This window comes from Ochotona princeps, chromosome 21, assembly GCF_030435755.1.
Source record: "Ochotona princeps isolate mOchPri1 chromosome 21, mOchPri1.hap1, whole genome shotgun sequence".
NCBI classification, from domain to species: Eukaryota; Metazoa; Chordata; class Mammalia; order Lagomorpha; family Ochotonidae; genus Ochotona; species Ochotona princeps.
The window spans coordinates 37,619,307-37,628,487 of NC_080852.1; the positions used below are offsets into that span (position 1 = coordinate 37,619,307).

The window sequence follows — 9,181 nt, forward strand, 5'->3', positions numbered from 1 at the left end:
ACCTCCACAGTCAAGATCCCCCCACAATCCACCCAACGCAGCCGTTCCTTATCAGTTGAGGCCATTTTTCTCCCACGCTGAAATGTGGAGGTATTTTCATCTTCTTTCTGGGAACCCTCAGTGCTGTCTAGAGAGCAGTGATAGAAAAATTACATCTTCACCTTAGTGGTCCCTGCACACAGTAGGCACACAGGAGCTAGCAGCCCAAATGTTCCATGAGCAGCTCCATCCAGAGCTAGGTGTGGGTTTCCAGACCTTGCTGTTTGCACATGTGGCTGGCCTCCCAGAACCTGTGAAGGCTCCTTCAAATCTGCTAGCAGCTTCGCTTGGCACTGGTGTTCATCAGGGTGAGCTCCGGGCCATGGCTCCTCTGAGCCCCAGGAATTCTGTGAGGAGGCTGAGCCAGCATGAGGGACCCAGCCATCCCCCAGTTGGGGTAGGAGCAGGCTGGGATCTGCTGTCCATGGGGCGTTGGTGGCGGCTCCTGGCCTGTCTGAGCTTGGGCATCTTTGTTTCCTTCAAATGAGAATGATGACCTGTGGGTCTCAAGGTGGTCTTAAAGGTGGTAGAGACCACGCAGCGTGGAGGCTGATGGATGCCCTGGGCCTCTTCCTCCCCCTTCTCAGCATCAGCTAGGTCACTCTGCTCTCCTTTGCTGAGCTCATAGGTAGGGTCTGTGCCCCAACTTACACTTTGTGCCTCTTACAAAGCCTGTGTCTTCTCACTCTGTCCGTACCTGGCAGAGCCCACCTGCCCTCTGTCATGGCAGGGCTGCCCTCTGGACTGTGGCCATGTTACCCCTCCTCTGGGGAAGTACAGGGGCCTGAAGAGTGCACTGCCAGCACCCATGGGTGCTCCTGCTGGAGCTTGGACACAGGTAAACACTGTGGTCTTCAGTCACCCTTCCAGGCTCAGCCTCCTCCACGTGTCACCTAATATCTTGGTGTCTCGCTTTCTATGTCTGAAAAATGTCAACGGCAATAGCCAGCTTGCCTTGGTTTCTCTTTGTCAGTGGAATAGTGAGCTATGGTTCAGAGGGACAGAAAGAACAGACCAGACATGCATGTCATGTGGCTTCTGCCCTCCTGGTTTGGGACATTTATCCCTGAGGCATGAGGGGCGTTGATGGGTGAGGTGGCTGTGCTGCTCCTCATGGACGTTTGTGATTGTCATCTAGGGGATCTGTGCCTCCGTGCTCTCTGCACACGTGTGGCTGGACACCAGAATTTGCTAGATGCTAGGCTCCTGTTTTATAACAATACTTTCGCCATGAGTTAAACCACCAAGGGAGCAGGTTGGGGCTGGTCCTGGCAGAAAGCACGGGCCTCAGATTCAGCCCCAGAAGAGCATCTCCTGGCCCCTTTGCAGGTGCTCAGCTCTGTTTGACACTAACAGTATCTACCTCCTAATTCTTAGAAGTAAGTGGATTCTTGTATGTGAAAGGCTAGAGTGGTGCAGGTGCAGATGTGTTGGTTAAATCACTGAATAAGCTGTGTGCAACCAACAGCAATACCCTGAGTCTCATATTCCTTTCTTGGTGCAAGTGTTCAAAATCTTTCATTTTCTGGAAGGAGCTGTTGCATTCCTGGAGGCCCATTTAAACAACAGCTCTGCTCATCCATTGCCGGATCCTTATGGCTCTTCCATTATTTTCCAAACGTGATATTAGTCACTGGGGAGCAGTCCCTGCCTAGGATGGTGCGGGACCAACTTGCAAGAGCTCACAAGAGGGAATTCTTACCTTTCCAGGGTCTTTGCCAGCTGCGAGTACCAGCATTGCAAGCTCTGTTGTGGGAGGTTACATTCATAGCTCGGGAAGCTGCAGATACCACTGGTGAGCACCAACTTCCCCATGCTGAAGTGCCAGCTGCCATGGCAGGGCAGTGCAAGAGGCAGGAGTGGGGCAGCAGATCCGGGAATGGATGGAAGGTTGGAGGTGACGGGAGATGCATGCAGGCAAGACCCATGATGCTGGAGGGCTTCTAGAGGATTCTGACCACACTGGGGATATTAGGGCGGATCCTTGAGCAGTGGACACCTGGATGGAGGGGGGAGCAATGAACACATGAGGTGGGGCCAATGGTTCCCAGTACTAATTCTTCACCCTTCCCAGGTAGCTCAGCAGGACCCTCCTGGTGGCCACTCCAACAAGGTGAGCTTGATGGACTGCTGATCTCTACCTTGGCCTTCTGCTCCTGCCATCACCTGAGGATGCCCATGTGTGTGTGACCACTTATGGCCTGCATCTCCCTGTGTTGACACCTGACCTTCCACATGTCCTGGCATCACGTGAGGATGCTCACAGATCAGTCTGCTGGTCCAGGAGGAAAGCTTGACACACACATACACAGAACAGCCTGGCTGAAGGTCCCATCGTCCTACCCTAGCTGAAGCAGAGATGTGAGCAAGCCTTGGCCAGATCCACCAGGCCTCAGCCTCGTGAGCTACAACTAGGGCAGGCGTGGAGAACATTATTCCTTCAAGGGCCATTCAGATATTTATACCATTATTAACAGACCATACTGAATGATTATCTTAAATTAGCCTAGGGCCACCGTTGTTGGTGTGGTCACTGCCTACAACTTGGCATCCCATATGGGTGTCAATTTGTGTCCTGGCTGCTCCACTGCCTATCTAGCTCTCTGCTAATGCACCTGGGAAAGCAGCAGAGGATGGCCCGAGTGCTTGGGCCCCCGCACGTATCTGGGAGACCCAGAAGAAGCTCCTGGCTCCTTGCTGTAGCCTGGTTCAGCCCTGGCTGTTACAGCCGTCTGAGGATTAAAGCAGTAGAGAGAAAAATCTCTCCTTCTTTTCATTTAACTTTCAAATGAATAAATATTTAAGCAAAAGAAAAAAAACAGAGAGACTCTCCTACCAAAAAATGTAGGATTGGGGGAAAGATGGGGGTGTCTGCTGTAAGTAGACTGAACTTTGAGTCCTGCCTGCAGTTGTCTTGGCAGGGGTTCTGTGGTCCTACTGTGGCCTTCCCTTCTCAGGGCCCCCCTTTGCCTCTCTTTTGCCCAGTGGCACACCCGGAATCTTCATGCACCCCGCTGCAGGTGACCCCCCTCTGAGCACTTGGGCAGCTGGCCGGTGGTGAGGCTGCCCCAGCTGCCCCAGCACTGCAGGAGTGAGAAGGTGCTTTATTATCACATGACCCTGACATTTGGAGGTCACTGGGCTGCCCAGCGTGATGTAGCAGGGGTCTCCATCTGGATTTGCCACGTGGGCGCAGAGGCCCAAGTGAGGAGTCAGAGAGGCTACTAAGTATTTACAGCCTCTGATCCCTCGAGAAGTCACTTATTGAAAATATTAAGTCTTTCTCCTCTCTTCCCCACCCTCCCCCTCCCTCCATTTTTGCCTCCTTTGTAAAGAGGAGTGCCTCCAGACTTCTGATTTTACCATGAGAAAGTGATCGGGCTGTCAGGTGGAGCCCATTGGGGTGTGAATTCAACCTCCTTGAGTTTCAGTTTTACCTGAAATTGAAAAAGGGTGAGGAAGTTCCATTGAACTTTATCCGCATCAGAGTGTCTCCCTGAGGAAGCCGAGAGCTGCTGCCCGAGATTTCAGCTGATCACGAGAACGGGGAAGGGGGCAGCCAGCACACCTTCGGACCGGGAACAAGACTGCTCACTGTGAGTGAGTTCCACCACTCCCTTTTGACTCATTTGTTCCCCGTCCTTGAGATGGTACATAAAAGACCACTGCCACCAGTTCCTCTGGTCTTTCCTCCCTTGGAGCCCACCCCTGTCACTATGGCAGGAGTCTGCTCTCTCACTTTTTCTTAAATAAGTCTTACTTTGCACACTGAAATTACCTGTTCGAAAATTCTTCTTTCATGTGAGATAAGAAACAAGGTTGCTGTTGTCTTTCACGTCAAATTGCCCTCAATACTTGGGCAATCCTCCACTGCCTCCCCAGGTGCGCCAAGAGGAAGTTGAACTGCAAGTGGAGCAGCTGGGACTCAAACCAGCACCCATACAGATGCCGGCACTGCAGGCAGTGACTTAATGCTCTATGCCACAGTGCTAGCCCCTGTCTTCAGTCCTCTTCAATCCCTTGGTTTTACCCAGAAGCCCTTGCATCTCTCTGCTTGCTCTGGTTGTAAAAGGGACTGATAGAGGAGAAACTTCATGTCTTCCTCTTCTTCTAAGGAGAACAAACCCAAGAGTGCGAGTAATAACTTCATCACGGTTTCCAGGATGTCCCCCTGGAACGGGAAGCCTCCTGATTCCCAAATGTCAGCTTCACACTTGGTGCTCAAGCTGCTGTTCTCCCAAAGCGGGCAGCTCCTGTGTGTGGGACCATGCACTTCCTTAATGTCCTGCATCTCCCCATGTTGACGCCTGACCTGCTGCCTAGCCCAGCCCAGCCATGCTCACTGACCTGCAGGCAGGGCTGGGTTGGCAGGAGCAGTGGGTCCACCACGTGAGCTGTGCAGCTGGACTCCAGGACTACCGTTCATGCAGTTCCAGCCCTAAAGGGTTCCTGGAATTGTGCAGCATGGGGTCCTGAACTTGTCCTCAGGTCAAATGGCATGCCCTCCCCTCCTCCTACCAGCCCCATGAATTTCCTGGGGATACAATATCCTGTATCTGTGTGTAGTCCCCCTCTTCCGAGACAGCTCTGCCTTGAGACTCCCAGGGAGCTAATGAAACCACAGAGAGTACCAAGCCCTGTGTAGTGTGCTCTGTCCTGACGCACATTATCAGTGGCAGAACTGAATGTAGATATCAGGCTAAGTAGGTTAACAGCAATAGCAAATAATAGAATAATGGCTAAAAGATCCTATAATAAAATCTTTGTAAAACTGATTAATGCACCAGCCTCTTTATACTTTAAAAAAATGTGGTTTTCAATTCCTGCCATATTTGTATCCCTTTACAATTCCTGTGTTGAAGTCTTATTTGTGGAGTTAATGTCTTTACAGAGAGCGTGGGTTCAATGAAGTCAGGTGGCTGGTACCTTGATTGGGAGAAGAAGAGGGGCTGTGTTGTGGCACATAAGGCAAAACTGACGAGGCACCCGTGTCAGTACCAGTTTGAGTCCAGCTGCTTGAGTAAGAATCCAGCCTTCCTCTTGACATATCTTGGCCAGTCAGTGTTGGTGCACAAAAGTGTGGGATGGCCAAGTGTGGGATGGTCAGAAACTTTCATGCTCAGTATGAACACCGAGGACTACATCCCTACTGCCAAGGAGACCACGGGGAATTGGAGTGCCTTCGGAGACCAAGAACTCTGAGGTCACCCACCTCCATTTGGATCTACCGCATGTGGGATGGAAGAAGCCCAAATCCTGCCTTGCAGGTTCCAAGGTCATCGGAACAACAACCAGGATCCCTGAGCGGTCCGCAGAAATAAAACAGTAAACTTCCTTCGGGACTAGGGAGAGGAGCTTTCTCTGGTCCTTGCCTGCTTCCAATTTTGGGTCCCCACCCCCTCTCGTAATAACCATCAGGAGCCTCCAGAAACCCCTCAAAACAAACAAACAAACAAAACTAGAATAGATAGAGAGAACAACAAGGAAAGCTTAGAACCAGACAGGAAATGGTCAGCGGGGATGCACTTATACCTCACTGGGTGGGACACAAAGATTAGTTACTCCTCACTGGGGTATGGAAGATTTCTCTGCACACCCCTCCTACACATGCTCACCTAAACTGTTGACATATATCCTGTTAGAGTTAGACCACCCGAAAAACAGCCAGGTTCAGCGAAAACATGCTTCAATGCTATAAACTGCTAAATACTAAAATTAAAATAGGCATGAGACAGCTGAATAGCAATCTAAGCCATTTTAAGGTTTATAGAACACGGTTGAATAAAAACCAAAATTGAAATGTCTATGAAGAAGTCACAGGTTGTGGTTGAGAACCTGCATTTTACTATTAACATATTGGTTAATCAATACCATGTCAATTAATGCCACAATGTTGTAAATGGTTGGAAATATTATGTTGGGGCTTTTAATTGATTGGGATGATACTCTGCTGGCTCTACCTTCAGACCAGAGATGGTCTCACCAAGAAACCATTGAACTTACCAGGACAATAAGATGCTGGACTTTATGCTTGGTAAATACCTCCAATGAAAGAATGTCAACTGAATATGAACTATGGAAATGCAATAAGGTGGAGCAATCTGCCGTGGGGGGAGGGTGTAGGGAGGGGTGGGGGGGGAAATCCCAGAGCATAACAAATGTATCACATAATGCAATGTAATTAGTTTTTAAAAAATGAAATGCAATAAAAAAGACACCAAAAAAATAAAAATAAAAAAAAAGAAACTTTCATGCCACTGGACCAGGCAGAGAGAAGGACAGTGTGAGGAGGCTGGGTGTTGTGCAACAGCAGCAAGAGACACTTCCGTGAGCTCTGCAGCAAATGGCAGGGGTGTGTGTGTGTGTGTGTGTGTGTGTGTGTGCTCGTACCAGCAAGAAAGACTAAGATCCAAATACATTTGCCAGGTCAGTGCTCATTGACGGAAATGTCTTGTGTGCCACATGAGTGATGCATTAGCCCAGCCACTGGGTGGGTCTTGGGCTACAAACAGGATTCCGAAAGCTGGAATCCAAAATCAAGTGCTGGCAGAGCCTCTCTCCTTGGCTTCCAGAAGGCTGTCTTCTGGCTGTGTCTGCTTTGTCTTCTCCTGTGCACATGTAGTACTGGTTTCTTCCTCTTTATTCTTTCAAGATGTGTTAATATATTTGAAAGGCAGAGAGAGAGGGAGGGTGGAAGGGAGCGAGAGATGCTCCTTCTACAGGTTCACTCCCCAAATGACTGCAACAGCCAGGTCTGTGAGAGGCAGAATCGAAGAGCCCAGAACTGCATCCGGATGTTCCACGTGGGTGTCAGGGTCCCAAGCACTTGTACCCATTGTCCTCCCAGGTACATTAGCAGTGATTGAAAGCAAAGCGAATTCATGCTGTAAACCCCACCTGAGAACCCAGATGCCAAGCAAACAAGGTCCTGACTGGGAAGTTCCTGGTGTTAAATGGCAAATAGGACTGAGTGCAAGTCTGATGGACTCTGGGTATTCAGCCATGACTTAGAAATCAGACCTGTTGAATGGACGGGCCATTTGCTTCTTCAGTTATGAGTTCTGATATACTGTGCCCACTTCTAACTGCCCAAGGGTCCAGGTCTCCTCCCACCCCAGAGTTCACACTGCAGATTACTTTGTATTGTCATGATCCCAAATTGGCATTTGAGGAAACGAATACTGTTAAGAATCTGAAGAGTTCGTCCAGCTACAGGAAGGGTTTGGAGAGCTTGAACTTGAGTCTCTTGATACCAAACCCTTCTTTCCCGTGCCCAGCTTGGCCTGCACTTTCTTGTGGCACCTTTCTTCCTGTGCTCCGGGCATGAGACTGTATTAAGGTAATGCTTGCAGCTGTAATGAATGCCTGCAGGCTCAGTGCTTTAACACAGTGGAGGTTTGTTCTCGCCTCTATGCCCAAACTTGTACACATGATGATGGATGGATTTCCGTGACAGATACCAGGATCCAGGGGCTGCCTGAGCTGGGACCACTTACTCTAGTGCTGCTTGGAATAACCAACTGCAGGTGACATCCTGCCAGAATTCAGGGGACCAACCATGCACCAGGCAGGCAAGGTAATTCCAGTACAGAGACCCAACATAAGGTCCTAGCCTCTCTGCCCTGCTCTTTAATGTGAACATGGTACCAAGCAGGCCACACAGATGAAAGCAGGATCCAGGGATGGCAGGGTGCGAGAAAACAGCCTGGGTCCTGGATGACTGGGTGGGCCAGACTCCCAAGGATGGCAGCCTGTGTTGCAGGAGACATGGTCTGATGAACTGCTGCTCTGGGCGCCCGTTGCATGACATGAAGCTGGGCCTGGATGCTGAACGGGTGTCTGCTGCTTTGGTTCATGGCAGGGCTCCATCTGGTGAGTGGTCAGCAGAGTCACCTCAGCTTTCAGCAGAAGCATAGCTGAGTGGAGGGGAGTAGGCTTCCCTTTCTGTGCTGAAATACATATGGAACAGCTTTACCTGTGTTTGAGTGTGTAGTTCAGTGGCATGAAGTCCAGGCCCTGGCACTTGATGTCTTTGTATCTCCTGGAAGTGGAGCCCTGCAGTATCTGTGCTCCTTTGACCTAGTCGCTTCTGTCAGCACAGTGTCCTTTCTCACTGGGCTGCAGCATGTCAGCATCTGCTCCCCCTCTAAGGTCGGTCCATCCCTCACATGGATGAACAGAGTGTTTCTGCATTCCTCCATTGATTGACACTTGGGTGGCAGCTACCTCCTTGTCCCTAGAACTGCTGCTGCGAGTTTGGATGTGCAAGTGCCTCTTCCAGAATGAGAGTGCCCTCATCGGGAAGAGGGACAGACTGGATCTGAACCCCAGTGGAAGTGGCTCAAACTTGGCAGGTTGCATTCCATTGGCCAGAACGAGGCACACCGTGTGGTTGGTCTCTTGCTGCATGACAAATCACCCCCAAAATATATCAGAAAACAATAAATGTGCTTTGGCTTATGGATTCTGTGGGTCAAGGGTTCAGGAGTCCCTTAGCTGAGTTCTGGCTCTGAACTCCTCCTGAGAGTGTGGCCAGACTGGCTGGGTGTGCTGTCATCAGAAGGAACAGAAGCGATAGCAGTGGTGCCTCAACTCAGAAGCTGCTCGGGACGCCCCATCCCCTGTTGCAATGACTGGCTCACATCCCTGCCCCACTTCTGTTTCCAGCTCCTTGCAGATGCACGCTTGAGCGGCAACAGATGATGGTTTGGTCACTTGCCCAGAGAGCTGCCAAACACCAAGGAAACCTGGATTGAGTTCCTGGTCCTGCCTTCAGGTCTGGCGGTTGTGAGTGTTTGGGATATGAACCAGTAGATGCAACATCTCTCTCTCTCTCTCTCTCTCTCTCCCTGTGCCTTTCATATATATATATATATATATATATATATATATATATATATATATATAAAATTTTTAAAAATATGTCCTGACTTAGCCTCAGGACATGTTTGTTCTCAGGCGCTGAAAGACAAGCCCTGCACATTCTCACATGTGGAAGCCAAAAAGTTGATGTCGCAGATGCAGAGGCTGGAACAGGGGCCAGCCAAGCCGGGACAGGTGCGGGCAGGGGCTGATGGAGAGAGGGTGGTTGGAGGCAGCAGGGAGGACGGCTCCCAGTGTTATCTGGTTTGGCAGACAGCTG

The 9,181-nt window shown here is 50.2% G+C and overlaps 1 long non-coding RNA gene across 1 annotated transcript; it reads left to right on the forward strand.

Annotated features, from left to right (window-relative positions):
- Positions 1-777: 777 nt before the first annotated feature.
- Positions 778-2,333, forward strand: LOC131482904 (uncharacterized). Its single transcript, XR_009247402.1, has 3 exons — positions 778-877; positions 1,750-1,834; positions 2,114-2,333. It is a non-coding gene; the product is annotated as an uncharacterized LOC131482904 (long non-coding RNA).
- Positions 2,334-9,181: the final 6,848 nt, after the last annotated feature.